This window comes from Calonectris borealis, chromosome 2 (genome assembly GCF_964195595.1).
Source record: "Calonectris borealis chromosome 2, bCalBor7.hap1.2, whole genome shotgun sequence".
NCBI classification, from domain to species: domain Eukaryota; kingdom Metazoa; phylum Chordata; class Aves; order Procellariiformes; family Procellariidae; genus Calonectris; species Calonectris borealis.
Window position 1 is genome coordinate 50,294,838 of NC_134313.1, and position 18,304 is coordinate 50,313,141.

Sequence of the window (18,304 nt, forward strand, 5' to 3'; positions counted from 1 at the left end):
TGAAAATTAATCTTTTGGAAATGCAAAATTTATGTTGTGTTTTTTTTTTTTTTTAAAGTTAAGGCTTTAAATAGATAATGTCTTTTAAGTGGATATGCTTTATTTTCCTTTCTCCCCGTATTTTCACTGTTATAATTTGTCCAGGCTCCTTACTATGAAAATTACTACCTATTTCATTAAGCTAGGCATTGTTGTAGGAGTAGCAACATCTCCAGCCTTCCATCCCATGTGTCTATAGATCATGACCTATCCTAATTAGAATGTAGGGAAGGCTATTCTCCATGGAGGTCTTTTGCAATTGACTAGGTAATTGATATACTAAGCTACTTTCTCCTAATGTCAGGAGAGGCTGAAGAATCTGAGGATAACTGCAGCTCAGAAGATCTGGGACTTAATTTTTTCTAATCGGGTGCACTTTCTCCTGGTTCAGAGCCCACTGAAAAGCTGAAAGTTACCTTTATATTTGGAGGAACACCTCTGCTAATGTAAGTTAAAGATCTTTCTTTACTGAAAGAGTGGTCAGGCCTTGGAACAGGCTGCTCAGGGAAGTGGTGGAGTCACCATCCCTGGACGTATTTAAAAGACATGTAGATGAGGCCCTTAGGGACATGGTGTAGAGGGCATGGTGGTGTTGGGTTGACGGTTGGACACGATGATCTTAGAGGTCTTTTCCAACCTGTATGATTCTATGATTCTATGATTCTATCTTTGCAGACAGGCAAGCAGACATAGGAAAGGGTTTTGGTGAAGAGAGAATGTAAAAGATGAAGGAAATTCAATGTCCAAAACATTTTTTTTCCCCTTTTTTTCCTAAAGCCAGGTTTAACAATTTTAATTTCTTTCTTCTGCTTAGCTGGGTACTTAATGGAGAAAGGAAAAGAGCAACTGTATGGAGAAGGAAAAGGCATAGCCTGGAGATGATTCTTGCTTGGTCAACAACAGCTATTATAATCAGTTATTTAGCCCTTTGCATCCTCGGTTATTCAGAGCAAGGAATGTCTAGCACCTCCTAAGAAGGAAACATATTCAGACCATGACAATAAACATCTGATGCTTGCAGCTGACTTCAGTGAATCTGTTCATGTGATAACAGATCAATAGTTTGCATAAGGGTTGTATAGCACGATCACATGACTGCCTGTAAAAGCAGAAAGAAACCCTGTTCATTGCTAGGGGAGCTAGGTATAGGAATGAGTACTGTTAATGAGCAGGAAGGAAGACTGAACTCATACATTTTACAAAGAGTGTCCCAGATCATAGTGGCGATAACATGTGCCATTGAAAAAATATGTAACACATTGGTACAGCAGGAGAAAGAAATCCATATTGCTGCTACTTATGCTGTACCTGTCGTGTGGATAAATACAGCAAAGAACTTCTGTTTTGCAAGGCTGTCAGTCTAGCAACTTTACTGAGCACTAAATTTCAAAGGAAAAAATAGCATTTTATTACTTCACTTATCTTCTCCCTGTGGTATAAATTGCAGAAGAGTTACCTGGGGTTTCAGCTGCCCAGTTTCTATTGATTTTATTGACAAAAGCATGGCTAAACCCCTGTGCATCTCTATAAAAATTTACCCCATGTGTTGTCCTAATCATATCTGCTTAGTTTACTGACAAAAACAAGTTGTTATTACTGTTAGTTCAGCACAGCCAATATAGCTGTTAAAGAGCAAACTGAATTGCACTCTTCCTTGCATATTATTGACAAAATTGTCAACCAGATTTTGATTCCAGAGATTTTACTGTTAGTGATGATTAGTGTTATGCACAGCTAAATGACCAGGCAGCTTAGTTTGTTCTGGATGAAGCCCCAAAAGTTCAAATGATTCTCTGAACCTTTTCCAAATCCCATGGTTCTGCAAAACTGAGCTGTCATTCTTGTGAGCACCGTGCGCACAGATACCTTACAAGTTCACTAGTACTTCATGTTTCAGGTCAGTTGGAAAACGCTGTGAGAACCACTTTTATCAGAGTCATTCTGATTCTGCTGTCAGTGTTGTTTGCAGCAAGGATATGAGGAGGTTCACAAGCATGGATTTCATATCAAAACATGTATATGTAATATTTATTAATGAAAAATGGATTTTATTTGATCTAGAATAGAAGCCTTGTCCCTAGCAAAGCCATACAGAGAGTCCTCAGAAGCAGCAGGAACATAGTCAATTGATGGGAAGTGTGGGTGGGAGGACAGGCAGGGAGTCAATAAGGTACCTCTGTAAGTTTTCTCTATTAGAAGAGAACAGTAATTCTGTCTGATGACTAAAGAGTTATAAAGGAGATCCTCACCGTCATCATTAAGGCACTTTGACTTAGTAAAATGGTCTTTTCCCCATATCTCATCCTTATGATTCAGAAAAGTTGTTTTCCTGGGACCTCAGAACTTACTCAGCTGACTGACTCTTTTTAATGGTGGAGCAGGGGAAGAACAGGAGGACTCTTCGCTGGGTAAAAAACTGTCTGGATGGCTGAGCCCAGAGAATTGTGGTGAGCGGAGTTAAACCCAGTTGGCAGCCGGTCACGAGCGGTGTTCCCCAGGGCTGTTTTGGGGCTGGTCCTGTTCAATATCTTTATCAATGATCTGGATGAGGGGATCAAGTGCTCCCTCAGTAAGTTTGCAGACAACACCAAGCTGGGCAGGAGTGTTGATCTGCTCAAGGGTAGGAAGGCTCTGCAGAGGGACCTGGATCGATGGGCCAAGGCCAACTGTATGAGATTCCACAAGTCCAAGTTCCGGGTTCTACACTTGGGCCACAACAACCCCAGGCAACGCTACAGGCTTGGGGAAGAGTGGCTGGAAAGCTGCCCAGAGGAAAAGGACCTGGGGGTGCTGGTTGACAGTCGGCTGAACATGAGCCGGCAGTGTGCCCACGTGGCCAAGAAGGCCAACGGCATCCTGGCCTGTATCAGAAACAGTGTGGCCAGCAGGAGCAGGGAGGTGATCGTGCCCCTGTACTCGGCACTGGTGAGACCGCACCTCGAATCCTGTGTTCAGTTTTGGGCCCCTCACTACAAGAAGGACATTGAGGTGCTGGAGTGTGTCCAGAGAAGGGCAACAGAGCTGGTGAAGGGTCTAGAGCACAAGTCTTATGAGGAGCTGCTGAGGGAACTGGGGTTGTTTAGCCTGGAGAAGAGGAGGCTGAGGGGAGACCTCATCGCGCTCTACAACTACCTGAAAGGAGGTTGTAGCAAGGTGGGTGTTGGTCTTTTCTGCCAAGTAACTAGCGATAGGAAGAGAGGAAATGGCCTCAAGTTGCGCCAAGGGAGGTTTAGATTGGACATTAGGAGAAATTTCTTTGCTGAAAGAGTGGTCAGGCCTTGGAACAGGCTGCCCAGGGAAGTGATTGAGTCCCCATCCCTGGAAGTATTTAAAAGACATATAGATGTGGCGCTTAGGGACATGGTGTAGTGGGCATGGTGGTGTTGAGTTGATGGTTGGACTCGATGATCTTAGAGGTCTTTTCCAACCTTAATGATTCTATGATTCTGTGATTCTAACTAGAGCAATATCTGAGTTTCATCCACCAACAGTGCTCTGTGGAAATAACAATAGGATGACAGCTTTCTTGCTGATATATCACATGTTGTTAAAAGCAAAACAAAATAAAACAACACTTTGAGGGAGTTCGTCTGAATGTGTAAAATCTCAAAGCATTTACGTATATACACTTCATAGAGGTACGATGAAAAAACTGGTATTAACCCAATTTCACCAACACAGCTTTCAACCCAAATCAAAAATTAACAGCAGTAAATTATATAGGCAGTTAGTTTCGCTGTCTCATTTTGAAATTTGTACTCCTTGTTCTTTTATATTGCTACTAGATGATGTGACAGAAATGTCTGGAACAGGAAGACTACCTTAAAAAATCAACCTTAAAGATCAGACTGCACTTTAAACCTGTGTCTATCATGAGTCTTGTAATGCCTAACAAGGAAATACAGAGTTAGCAGCACAGCTACAACATCAAAAAGAAATTAGAATTGTCACCTTAACATTTGTGTTTGCTTTTATGATGTTATATGTGTGGGTGTGTGCAGTAAGGGCAGAGAGGTTGTTTAAAACAAGTTACACAAAAAAAAGCCCTTCTTTTTTCTTCCTAAGATCTCATAATTATGAAAGAGAAAAAAATGACAAGAGATTGATGGGGAATGAGAAAGGAAAGAGCTATGTGCTCAAACACAATGATATGCACTGTTACATGCACATCTTGTCAGTAATTTGCTTTTATTTTAATTAGATTTTTTTTTGTAAAATATTCTGTCATCAAAAGAGATGTAAATCATGGGTGTTGTCAGAAGACAACAGGGAAGTCAAGAAAGGAAGGCCAGGGCAAACACAGTGCACTAAAAGACATTTCTGACGTGGAAGGCAAGATGAGGTTGCCTTTGGGAAAGGCAACAAGATGAGGGGACAGCAGCACATCCGTTCTCCCCAGGCCGGATAGTGGTGTCAGTAAGGTGACTCACATTAAAAAGCTCAGAGAAGTACCCGCCCTTTACTGTTTCTTTTACACATGCTATTTTTTCTGGAGGCCTTGCCAAATTCCCTACTTGTTTTTTCAGGCTTTCTTGTGCCTAAAATGGACCCACTCTGAGCCAGATTTTCCCCAGCTTTTTTGTGGGTGTGCAACAGCAGACATATGAAATCCTCATGAGTGTCAGGCAAGACTGTACTCTCTGGATGTGACACAAAGACAGCTGTGTCCCCGGTCTTTTTACAGCTTACACAACCAGATTTCATGATGGTCCCTGGGATAGCACCCAGTACGTATGACTGGATGTACAGTGGGCTGCAATAAGTCTTATAAAAGGGCAGATTTTGAGGAAATGTCTTTCTGCCTTTCCATGGGCTCCAAGTGAGTTACAGCCTCCTGTTGCCTTTGCTCAAGTGACATCACCCATCCGTCCAGAAACAATGTTTGTCCATATTTATTCCTTAGCTACTAGCAATTCAGATCACGTCTGTCTTTTTATACTAATTATGTCAGCTTTCAACAAGGAAATCTGGCCTTCTGTTCCTTTCTCCTGTAAAAATAAATAAATACATAAATACATCTTGGAAAATGTTGTGCAAAGATGGACTCGAAGTTATCAGAGGATGGAGTACTTGAAAATGCAGGTCTATAACATAACATAGCTTATCAAAACCTATTTCTTGAGCTAGAGCTTCAATTTAATGAGCACGCTAACATTTCAGCAGTCATTATACATTGAAAGAAGTTTCCAATAATTAAGGATAATTGGCAATGGAAATAAAATGAACAGATGATAATAGCTCTGCAGCAGACTTCAGCAGCTTGCTCTTTCAGTGTATGTTGGGTAAGACAGCAGAGGCAAAGGTTTTTAAGTGGCAATCCAAACTGGTCAACTGTGTCTTGATTGTTATTCACCTAAATTTTTATACTTTGTGCCTCTACCTCCATTTTTCAGTCACTTTGCAAGTTGTTGTTCTTTTTTTTTCTTCCCTGGGCTGCCCATAACGTAATATTCAGGGTTAATTACCAGCCAAATTAGGTCTATATTTAATGATTATACAGTGTCACAATCTAGGCTTCTATTAGCTTTCCCTCTAATGTCATCATGCATAAAACCAGTCACTTTCAACACCCTGACTAACCTGTAGTGCCAGTTTTTATTAAGTTTTTAGATGAAATAGCTTTAATGTATAATAATGTTGTTGAATACATAGGGATTTTAATAGTGTGCACAGCATTTTCTACAGCTTACTGACTCTTTTTAATGATGGAACAGGGGAAGAACAGGAGGACTCTTCATAACATTAGAGTAAATGCGCTTTGTATCTTGGCTGTGCCTACTAGCTCCACTGTGGTTAAAGTATTTCCACAATATTACCTTCCATTTTCATTAATTTAAATCTTGGCTGTTAAAAGTTTGTTGTAGAATGCAAAAGGAATACAAAAGGGACAAATTCAAGGACTGGAATCACAGCCTTCACAGTATTTGTTTTGAAACTAAGGTATTCACTCACGCTTAAATCTCCCTTACAATGCTGCCTATGGGAAAATGGTGCTTTTATTAAAAAAAAAAGAGATGCTTCCTTTTTGCTTTGACCTCAGAAACTGTGTATCTGGACACGGTTCTCTATTCCATCCTGCTGTCAATCAAAATGACTCCAAAGAAATCCCAGTTACACATGCATACAGCAAAAATAGTGAATGATCTGATCTGTTTATAACACCATAGCATGCCCAATCTAAAAATCACAGAAGTCTCTGCCTAATTTCAAAGAGAATTTGGAAGATGGTGATTTGGGAATATCACTTTGTTGTTGAGTAAGAAAGCTTCAAATTACTGATGCAGGTCATTAAAAAAGTGACAAGAGAGCTTTGCAATTGAAAGACACTATTATGTGTCTGAATATACTACCTATGTGTCCCGGTTTCGGCTGGGATAGGGTTAAATTTCTTCCTAGTGCTGTGTTTTGGATTTAGTATGAGGAGAATGTTGATAACACACTGATGTTTTCAGTTGTTGCTAAGTGCCCTCCTAGTCCAAGGACAGCTCCCGTGCCTACTGACTGAGCTAGGTACACAAGATGGGAGGGAACATAATCAGGACAGCCAGCCCAGCTGGCTAATGGGGTATTCCATACCATGTGATGTCATGCTCAGTATATGAATGGTAGGCGTGATCCAGGAAGTACCGATCGCTACTTGGTTATCGGTCAGCGCGGGTGGTGAGCAATTGCATTGTGCATCACTCATTTTGTATATTTTATCATTATTTATTATCATTATTTTCCCTTTTCTGTTCTGTTAAACTGTCTTTATCTCAACCCACGAGTTTTTTCTCACTCTTACCCTTCCGATTCTCTCCCCGTCCCACTGGGGGGGCGGGGAGAGTGAGTGAGCGGCTGCGTGGTATTTGGCTGCTTGCCAGGTTAAACCACGACACTATGTTACAAAAAAATGAATTTAGAAATTCTAGAGAGAGTTTTCCATTTTTTAACTGAAAGTCTTTTTTTATTTGCATCAATTTGTAAAGCCAGGAACTTTAGTTACTTTGAGACCCCTGCACAAAACTCAGAAAGAGAAAAATGTATTTTCTGTTCATAATTATGTCATAGTCCTAAAGTCCAGCCTCATGAGCCCCAAAAGAGATAACAAATTCAACAATCTCCATTTCTGAAAAGGATAAATCTTCCCCAGCACAGCAGAGATTCAGTATTGAGTTTAAAGTAGCTTTTGCCCTAAAATATTGACATTAGGCCTGAATCACTTCTGCTTGGCCAGTGGTAGACACATTACTGAGATGGGAATTTTCATATTTCAGAGAAGAGGAAAACAAGAATTTGGGAGATTTCCTGTTTTAAATGTAACAACTATGTCAATCTGCTTGAAGGGATTGCCTGTGGAACAAATAAACTGTTGAGTAGTACAGAGGAGAAGCTGTGAAAAGTGAAGGATAGCTACATTAATTTTGGTCTCATTAATTCATTATTACCTTTTGATAATCTCACTACCTATATGGCAAACTGTGAACCATATTTAAACCTGTAATGATTCTGAAGAAGGATTTAATATTGGTGAAGCTGGATATCGGAATTATACATGAGAGATTTCCTCACTGGCTTAACCAAACATCAAACAGTAATAAAAGAATAGAGGTTCTGGTTTCTATTTCAGGGAAATGAGGATATACAGCGGAAAATTATGCATCAAGTGATTCAATGTAGGAATATAAGAATATAATCAACAAATTTCTGTTTAATAGGTATCTATGTAAATAAGCATTAAGTGTTTGGTATACAAGTATACATAAAGTTTTCTGGGTACACAAATATCTCGTTTTAGTTGGTCATTTCAAGTTAAATCTTGCAGTTCTCTCTAGAGCTATTTTATGTATGAGTTCCAAATGAATTTATTGTCTGTGAGTTTTTCTTAAACGCAGTCTGTGGCTTGAACAGAAAGAAAAAAAAATAAAAAGAAGAACTAATCCTTTGTTAATTGTAGCTATTCACCCTTGAGTGGCTTGGAGAATTGGCTAAGCCAGGTTTCCATTAGAACATAATTCTTCTTTTCAGTGTTAGTAAGCACAAGTGAGCATTCATATTGTAACTGGGCATTGCAAAGTCCTTCACAAGGTACAGGTGGCAGAGTTCAGGCCAAAAAGTAATGGCAGACCAGAAGACAAACCTCCTCCAAATTTCTTTTACTGGCATAGTGGACACATGAACATAAACACAAGGATCTAGGTTTATACAGTGGAAAGAATGTGAATAATATTTTGTTCAATTGGTGAACCATGTTCTGTGAATTATAAATGTTATCTGCTGTATGAATATGGATGATTTTACTGTTTAGTGTTCTCCAGTTAGGTTTTAACATAACTTTTTATGTTGATTTATAATACATGTAGATTGCTATAACTTTATAAGATAATCTAAGTTAGAAGGAACCTCAGGGTCTCTAGTCTAACTCCCAGTTCAAAGCAGGGTCAGCTATAGGATCACGTGAGGTTATTCAGGGCTTTGTCCACTCTGACCTTGAAAACCTCCAAGGATGGAGACTTCACCGCCTCCCTGGGCTGCCTGTACCACTACTTTACTGTCCATTGGTGAAAAGGTTTCTCCTTATATCCAATCTGAAACTGTCTTGTTACAATTTAGGAGTTTTTCCTCTTGTCCTCCAACCATGTACCACTGTGAAGAGACTGGCTCCATCTTCTCCCCACAGGTACTGGGAAGGCTGCTGTTAGATGCACCCAAAGTCATCTTGTCTTCAGGCTGAACAAGCCCCAGTTCCTCAGTTTCTCCTCCCATGACAAATGCTCCTATTCCTGTCCATCTTGACAACCTTCCACTGAACTCTGTGCATGGTAATGAAGTACTCTCTGTGAATTGCTTATGTTTAGCAATAGAAAGAAACAAATTAATTGATATACATGCAGAAGTTCCGTGCGTTGGCTTTGAGGAAAAATCCACCCAATTACAGGTTTACAGAGGCTTATACTGAGGATGTAAAAGAAAAGGTTATATTTACAGATATGTTAGATTCTTGTCTGTGCATGCTCTGTATTCCAAGAAATATAGAATCAACCAATACTGGTTTCAGAGGTGGTACAACATAAATTTTCACTTATTCTATTTTTTTTTCTCTTGCTAGAGATATGCCATTTTGTTTACTTGAATAGACCATGGTGAGTTACTTTACAGCAATGGACCTATTTGATTTACCAAAGCCCATTCTACTATAATCAGATTGCGTCAGACAGAAAGCCATACAAAAAAAATGCCTTTCATCCTTGTATTCTCTTAAAAGAAGTATGACAAAGTGATGGCTAAGGAGACCGGATAACCCCTTTTTTTTTGTTCACAGTATCTGACAATCCATTTCAGAGAGAAAAGATAGCTGACCTATCTACTTAATCTGTCTAGCTTCTCCTGCTTTATGGCTTTGGCTGTTGCTTTTTCTACCCAGCCTTCATGTTAATGTAATTTTTTGGATGAGACTAAGAGTCTTGCATTAGCTTATGCCACAAAGATTTTGCCCCTGAGTCTTACTTGTCAAAACTCAATATTCTCATGGGGCTCATTTTTCCTTTTGCCAGGCCTGTCCCTACTGTACTAAACCTTCTGACTGAGATCGCATTATTAGGGTATTTCTAATCTTTTTCACTGGACAGCCAACATATCCATTACAATAATATAGTCTCTACTTTATGGTCATCTCTGAATAGGAAAAAAACTATTTTGTGGTATGACATAAATAATATTTCACTCTCTAATACCGTTTTTCCATTCTATTCACTCTTTGGCCATATTAATATGCATGTTTATATAACTACCACTTAATTGATGTCTCTCACTATTTTGTAATTATCACATTAAACAGGACAGATGACTTTGTACCTTGGCTATACTTAGATGAATAATTACAGAAGTTTGACGATGACATTCAGAAGAAGGCTCAGATATCAGAGGAAGTGATGTTTTTCTTGTATTTCAAGTCTTCAAGTAGTCAATGGACACACAAATGCAGTTCCAAAATAAACTCCTTTAACATATAAGTCACCTTACCTGTCTTTCTGCATTGACTGTAAAGAGACCTGAGGAAAAGCAGACTGCTAACACAGAACACAGGACTTAAAATCCTTTATCACCTTAAAATCAGTGAAAATCATGTAATCAAATTCAATGCAGACAGTGAAGAGAATACGTGGTTTTCCTACCCAAGCAGTACTCTAGGGAGGTTTTGAGAATTACTGGAGGAGTTCCAATCTGCTTGAAAGGTTTTAGGCAAACATCGTAGTTTTAACTGCAGAGGAGCTTATTTTTTCTTTTAGATTTCAGAGAGAAGTGCTCTCTGAAAACAGAGCCACCACTCTGCTTAAAGATTATTGATAAAATTAAATGGCAAAATGGAAATCACTCTTTATCTCTTTAGAAAATAATTACATAAAAATCCAAATTTGGAGGGGATACTCACATGGAAATACTTATTCAAATAGGTAAAATTAACAGGAGCTGGTCCTTAGTTTAGAATGAAAGGATTGACACACAAAGGTGTGTTTTTGTTAATTATTGACATTTATAAATGATCAGTTCAATTAATCCCAAAAGATTATGACTGAATTCTCATTTACATTAAGTCCTCTTTATATCTTTTCACAAGTGCATAGGGGATTTAAAATGCATGTAACTGTAACTGATGTCAGAAAAAACATAAAGTGGCCCTAGTGCAGTTGAGAATAAGGCCCTTAATTTGGAATGTTTCAGATGTGTTAAACTAACTTAAAAAATACTAGAATATTTTCATATTTTAAAGTGTTTTTATAAGAATATAATTCAAAGGCAGATTTAATTTAAAAAAACATAAATGTGAAGTGATTAGTTTGCAATATCCACTAATCTCTTCTGGTAAATTCTCTCAACGTTTAATAAGGATTTTTACTATATTGCATAAAGCCTAATGTTCCTTATGTATGTTTACAACATTCAATGGCTCTGAAAGAGTTGGTACGGTTTATTATAAACAAAACAACTCCCTTGGCCCTTAGCTAGAATCAGTCTAAATGTAGAAACTTAGGTAGCAGCTTTCAGATTTCAAATATTAGAACAATTTAGCAACATGCTTAAGAATGCTCATGGAAATCTTATAGCTTTAGTGTGGTGTCCATCCATCAAGTAGTAATTCACTGATATATTCACGTAGCACCAGATTAGGAACAGGACCCAGTCACTGTGAAACAGTTTATTCCAAATTAAGCACCAAATTATGGATGTGCAGGACACATTGCAGAGGTCGGTTCCCATGACTGGGACTGGCAGGACCAATGTGCTGAACACTTTTTTTGGATTCTGGATGTCCTCAATGCAACCCTTAGTGTGGTAACTTTATGGGCATTTTACACCTTGATACTTTGCCTTGAGGAACATGATATATACCTGGATACGTAACACTCCTTTAATTGAAAGGACAGTCCCTTCTGTGTAATAACAGAATGGTTAAAATATTTGCCCAAGAAAATAGAGGTGGGTTCATTTTATCAGCCCAAGATCCCTTCCCATTCCTAAGAAAGAACTCTAACTATCAAGTTATAGAACAGATCACATACAAGCTATCCCTCTTATTGGAGCTTGGCTGCTGTCCAATATGCATGCAGGAATGATACGAATGCAGGAATCACGGAACAAGAAAGAAAGCAAGCAAAAATCCTGCCCTGCTAGAGGCAGAAGGTGGACTGCTTAGCCTCAATAACTTTAGTCTGTCTGTACCAGTAGTCTCACCTGGTATAAGTTTATTGGAAGACATTTCATGGTTAGAACTTCCAAGCAGATAAAGGAGTTTTCTTAACTGTTATCTTAGAGTAATTCTGCATCCCTCATCCAACCCAAATTTCACTTCTTGGTGACTATGTTCCTTTGGAGCTAGTCCTCAGCCTTTGCACATTTCAGCAAGCGTACAGCTAGTTCAAATGATTTAAAATACTTACTGAAAAGACGAAGGATATACAAGAGTGTTTATTCTTGTTTACAAGAGTGTAAATTTTCTGGATTACTGAACAGAAGAAGATGGAGATGATAAAGATAACTTTATTAGCACATAGAAGGTCTTTGAATAAAATGAAAAGGTTTAGACTTCAGCTACAATAAATGGTCTAGACTGGTACACACTGCAATAGGCTCAGATACTAGGTACTTAGCCAGTTTGCAACAAAAGCAGAAGCTATTCAAACATGGTCCATATTCCACTTTGCTGCCACAAAAAAGAAGCATAGTCTGTTCACTCCATCTTTTATACCATACCTCTTCATATGGGAAAGCATAAGATTGCATGATACAGGTCCTCAAAAGGTCATTTGCACCGGGATCATCACTGACAGGTACTGTGGTAAACATCTCTGATATTGCATGATTCAATGAGAAGTGAGCTTTGGTAAAGAGGTAGGAATTAAAATGTCACATGAAAGCAAATATACTGTTTTGGCTCACTAGTGCAACTTTTAAGACTTTAACAATTAGTTTTATTTTCAGGAAGGTAAGAATCTTTATCTTTGTCTATCAAGTTGGACTGTATATTTCAAAGATACCAAGTTTTGTGTCAACCAATGCATGATATTCATAAAAATATTTCAATTAAAATTTTTGCAGAATTACAAATAAGTATAGCTCCCTTCATAAAAACAAATGCATGGATTTTGTTCTGTTCATCAGACTTTGGGCCCTTCCTTTTTCATTTACTGCCGCTAAACACAGAACTGGGAACCCAATTTTGCTACCACATAGCCTGTGGTTCACTTTGACTGCCTGCACCAGACGCTGGGAGAAGAATCTGTAACCCAGATTCTGAGAAAGAGAGGCTAAGCAGCAGAGTTAGGACTCTAAACTTCAGGACCACAAACTTTAGTAAATTGCTGGCCAGAATTCCCTGGGAGACCATGAAAAGAAGCAGAATTGCTTTGGATGGCTGCTGGATTTAAAAAAAAAAAAAGTATTAACACTCAGGAACAAAGTATCCTGTTCTACAGAAAGATAAGACATTTTGGCAGGAGGCTAAGCAGGAAATTCTTAAAGAACTAAAATGCAAAGAGAGAGCATACATGAAGTGGAATCAAGACAGGCAATGAAAGAGGAGTGCAACAGCATTTCTTAGGCATTCAGCAGTGAATACAGAAAAGCCAAAGCCCAGCTGGAATGAGCCAAGCTATTTTCATTAGTGGCAGATGATAAAACAAAAGGCAACAGTTACAAGTTAGGGCTTGGGATATTCAAACTGACATTAGGAAAAACTTCTTCATTATAAAGTTAGGGCACCAGAGAAACAGATTGCCCATAGAGGTCCTTCCAAGACTCCACTAGACAAAGCAACAGCTGACCCAATCTAGTATTGCATATAGTCCTGATTCAAGTGGGAGGGTGCCTAGGTGACTGTTAAATGTCCTTCCAGCCAATATTTTTATGATTCTGAAAATGTGTATGTATAAAAACCTTTTTGAAGACTGTTTCAGAATCAAAATTAATCACACTAACATTAGCAGAACAATGGTGTACAATCTCTGTTTGCTCTTTGCTGTGTGCAAGGTCATCTACCTTTTTGCTGATCACTCTTCCTTATATATTTTCACTGACTCTTTTTTTTCTCCATCACATCTAGTTCATCTACTTGCTCTTATCTTTCATGCTTTTCAAAGCTCTGAGTCTCCCTACCTATTTGTTCTTTGACTCTAATGAGTTGGTCTTTGACATTTCCACTCCATCAGTGATAGTAACCCAAACTATTCACTTGACAGTTTCTGCCACAGGAGTCTTAGCACTTTTACAAATAGAGGGCACTCGTTGAATTAGTGCATAAAGCCATCAACTCTCGTCTTTCCTATCTTGAGACCCACAGGATTTGGAAACGGTCAACTGATAATGGCTAGGTAAAAGGCCAATGGGACTGCTGCTACCTATTTTAAAAGTTTACAACCATCAGGTTCAAAAATACCATAATAGATAACTTTTATTATAATTATTAGAAACTTATTATGGTTCCTGTCCTCATCTTCTGTCTCAATGTAGATTTGCTGCCTACCTACATTTGTCTTATCTTGCAAGCTTTGCAAGCTAGGCAGCGCACTTTCCATGGTCTTGACATAGCACTTCACAAAAAAGGTCCATATCCTTCTTAATCTCATATAAACTGATGAGTAGAATAAGCCTCAGTGTCACTATTTGTGTTTAAGAAAGTTTTTTAATCTTAACAGTATTGTTTCAGAAATTAAGAATCATTCCAATAACTATGGACATAATTTAAAAACAATTCCTATGGTTCAACAGAGAAGCTGAAATTTCCAGCTGCTTTTTGTGGAGAGCAATCCTTTTTTATTTAGAAAATAATTTTTTTCATGACAAAGTCATCCAAAGGACCCACAGGTTACCATATACATAAAAGGAAAGGCAAATAAAACACAGTATAAACCAAACTGAATATTAATATAAAATCCAAATCTACATAAATGCAGTAAGCCTGGATAAGATATTCACAATGTATTGGACTTGTTATTTGGGGACCGAACTGAGATTATATCAAACTCATTACCAGTCTTAGATAATAGGAAGAGAAAAAAAGGGCCTGCACACTCGTGAGTAAAAATGTTATAGATTGGAGTGTGACTTGGCTATCTACCCTGAACAGCAGCAGTTAAAGACAACAGTACCCCAGGACACCAGAGAAAAAATTGTGACTTGGAGGTCACAGTCCTTCCTGGAGTTCTCTTTGCTCTGGTGGAGGTGTAAGTCACTTCATTCTTCTACATAAATCATCTTATTCCTCTTAGAGCATAAGTTCAGCTATATGCAGAGTTTTTGCCTCCCAAAGTTCCTGCTCCCTGGTGATGTGCCTGCATGTAGAAAAATTGGGTGCAAAGTCCATTTTGTCTCCTCTGAGGACAGTCCATGCAAACAGATATCTTGCTTTTGAATGAAAAAGTTTATTCCCCATAAAATGTAGATTCTATGGCAGGAATTTTCATTATCAGCTTACAAGGAAACTACAGCAAAAATCTAAGCAGAAGAACAATTATGCTTATCTAATTGCCAATGGCCTTTCCTCATGCCTTATGAGTAAAAAAAAAAAAAGTTATTTCAGTAAACATAAAAAAGGACCACATGCAAATGCAATTGTTTGTGCAGCTAGTTATATGTGAGAACCAATATGTTGTAGAAACAGGGAGATAGGAAACTTTGTATTTTCTTCCACATTCTCCTTCCCTAATTTTGACCATTTTCCCATTTTTTCTTTATTTTCCAATTTATAAAATGTGAATAGTAACAATTAATGGAGATTTTTTTAAAAAAAAAAAAAAAGTGGGGGGAAAAAAAGCAAAAATTTAGCTTTTCTTCCTGAGAAAAAAAAATGGATAAATATTCCTCTCATATTTGTAGATTTCAGAATGGGCTTGCAAAATATTTGCAAGTATTTGCTGAGGTTTTCCAAAAGAATAAATACTATTCTCATTTGATTATACATGAAATGCAAGAAGCAGCAGATGCACAATACTTCCTACTTCATTAATAAAAGGAGCTACTGTAAATATCTTCCTTATATTATGATTAGCAGAACAGGATTTTACAGTCAGGTCAATCACATGATGTTTTCTCTCTATTTTCCTTTTTTACCCATACCTTAGCAAAGAGAATCCCAGATGTTTTCAAAACCAGGTGAAAACCAAGGCGTGAAGCCCAGGTCTTCAGAAGCAGTTACTGTAATTATCTCAGACACATAGTAAAACTGCAAATAAAAGAACAAGCAAGTTGCAGAGCTGAAGAATGTTACCCATTTCTGTAGCTTTTGTCATTCTTCAGCTCCTCAACTGAGCTTTGGGCAGAAGATGTAGTCCATCAAGTTTCTCTGTGGCATATCTCCGATTCAAAGGAGTGGTGGTTTTTTTTTCAGCTTGCTGCTTCTTTTAATCATAGAATCATAGAATCATTAAAGTTGGAAAAGACCTCTAAGATCATCGAGTCCAACCATCAACTCAACACCACTATGCCCACTAAACCATGTCCCTAAGCGCCACATCTACATGTCTTTTAAATACTTCCAGGGATGGTGAAGTATCAACCACTTCCCTGGGCAGCCTGTTCCAAGGCCTGACCACTCTTTCAGTAAAGAAATTTTTCCTAATGTCCAGCCTAAACCTCCCTTGGTGCAACTTGAGGCCATTTCCTCTCGTCCTATCGCTAGTTACTTGGCAGAAAAGACCAACACCCACCTCGCTACAACCTCCTTTCAGGTAGTTGTAGAGCGCGATGAGGTCTCCCCTCAGCCTCCTCTTCTCCAGACTAAACAACCCCAGTTCCCTCAGCCGCTCCTCATAAGACTTGTTCTCGTTGAAGAAAAAGCCAGCAGCAGACAACAGTGGTGATAGCAGTTCTTTGACTGCCTGGTCATAGGAGTTAAAAAAATGAGGGATTTCAATGCTAACCCCAAGACCTCTGAAAAACTGTCTTCCAAAATCAGTGCTCAAGATGCACAATCTAAGCCTTTGTTATATTATCAGATAATGCGTATTCAAGTGCTTTCCCACATTTTTTCCTGTGCAAGTAGGTTCTATCTGGTGGGAAGAAGGACATATTTACTATACTTAAAGTACAATTAATTAGTTCATCTCTTGTAAAGTGTCACATATGGTTACTTACACCAGTTATACACAAGACTGATTCTGCAGCTGTGTCAGGACTTAACTCCTATACTTGTCCATAAGATTATATATACTGGTTTAGTCCTAAGCTTCATAGCTTGGTATCTTGTTTCCAACAGTGGCTATAAGGAAATTTCTAGAGAAAAGCAAAAACAAATCAAACATATTGACATTTCACCTTAACACAGATACTTTCAGCTCAGAAACTTGTAATGGCATCAGTCATGATGCGATTGCCTTCATTGCTTTGCAGACTACACTATGAAAAGTTTGAGAATCCCCTGGCTTAAGAATACAGTGGCTGTTCGTGAAAAATACATACTGATAATGTTGAGAAATCATTTGGTTTTATCTCTTGCTAAGGTTGGACAGATTATGAAAATGTGAAGAAAAGGTCAGGCAAAATACGGTTTTACCTACATACGTCCTATTCTGATCATTTGCTAATGAGAACCATTAATGTGTGGCTTTGTGGGATTTATAGTGCTGGAAGAGAAAGTTCACAAGGTTCAGTATCGTAAACTTATATCATTTCATGTAATGGGCCTTCCTCCTCGAACTGTCACTGCACACCTTACAAGTCTTACAGACGGCCCATAGTTTTAAGAAAAAACCCAGGAGTATAATTTACAGAATAAAAACGAATCAACTCAGTAAATCTTCCAAAGCCATGAAGGATTCTCTTTCGATCATTTCAAAATGATGGGGAGAATTGACTAGCTACAGTTTCAATCACCTAATGTCCTCAAGACCATATTAACGTGCTGAGTGTTATTAAGACAGATGTCTGTAGCTGTGTAAATTCCCTGTGATGAAAAAGTATCTGAATAAGCAGGAAATTAGTCCTGAAATGTTGTAAAATCCTGCACTGTTAATATACCCTGAGGAGGATGTTACAGCTGAGGTTTAGATGTACTTATATAAAGCTCCCTATCTTAGAGCTAATGAAGAGATACTGACAGTTTTGCTGCAGTGTCTGTGAAGTGTTTTAATGACTACAGATTAATCAGTTTCTAAAGCATCATTCCCTAGTGGTTCCCCACCCCAAAAATCATAACCCAAAACAAGCAACTGAATGTCATTCATAATTAAAAAATAAAGAAATAAAACAACAAGGGAAAACCAAAACAAAACCCCCAGCCCCTCACATTTTCATGCCATGAAAGCTGGAAACATTTATAGTCACATTCTCCAAAAGAAAAAAAGCTAGAGATGACACTGGATTTAGTGAAGCAGTCAGTTAATTGTTATGGTGAGGGTTTTAATTTTCTTCTCAATGTAAATCACAATTGAGGAAAGCATCTGCCACCTCTGATATTTCCTGTGCAGTAAATTTAAATGGATTAATCATCCTGCTTGTTCTGAAGTTCTGAAGAATGATAGGCACTTGCCAATGGGCTGTGGAGTCCCTGGCTCATTGATTTTTAGCTGTCTGGGGGGAATTGGTGGGGCTATGGAATGATTTAGATAGAAATTAAAAAATAAATCATGCTCAAACATTTTTTGCCCACCTATTTCCACACCCTATCATGAGAAACTGATTAAAATATTTTCCTGGAGACTGAGTGGGTTTGCTAGCAGACTATCAGGATAGGACTCTACTTCATCACAGTCAAATGAAGATTGTAATGTTGGCTTTGTGCAGGAACATTTTT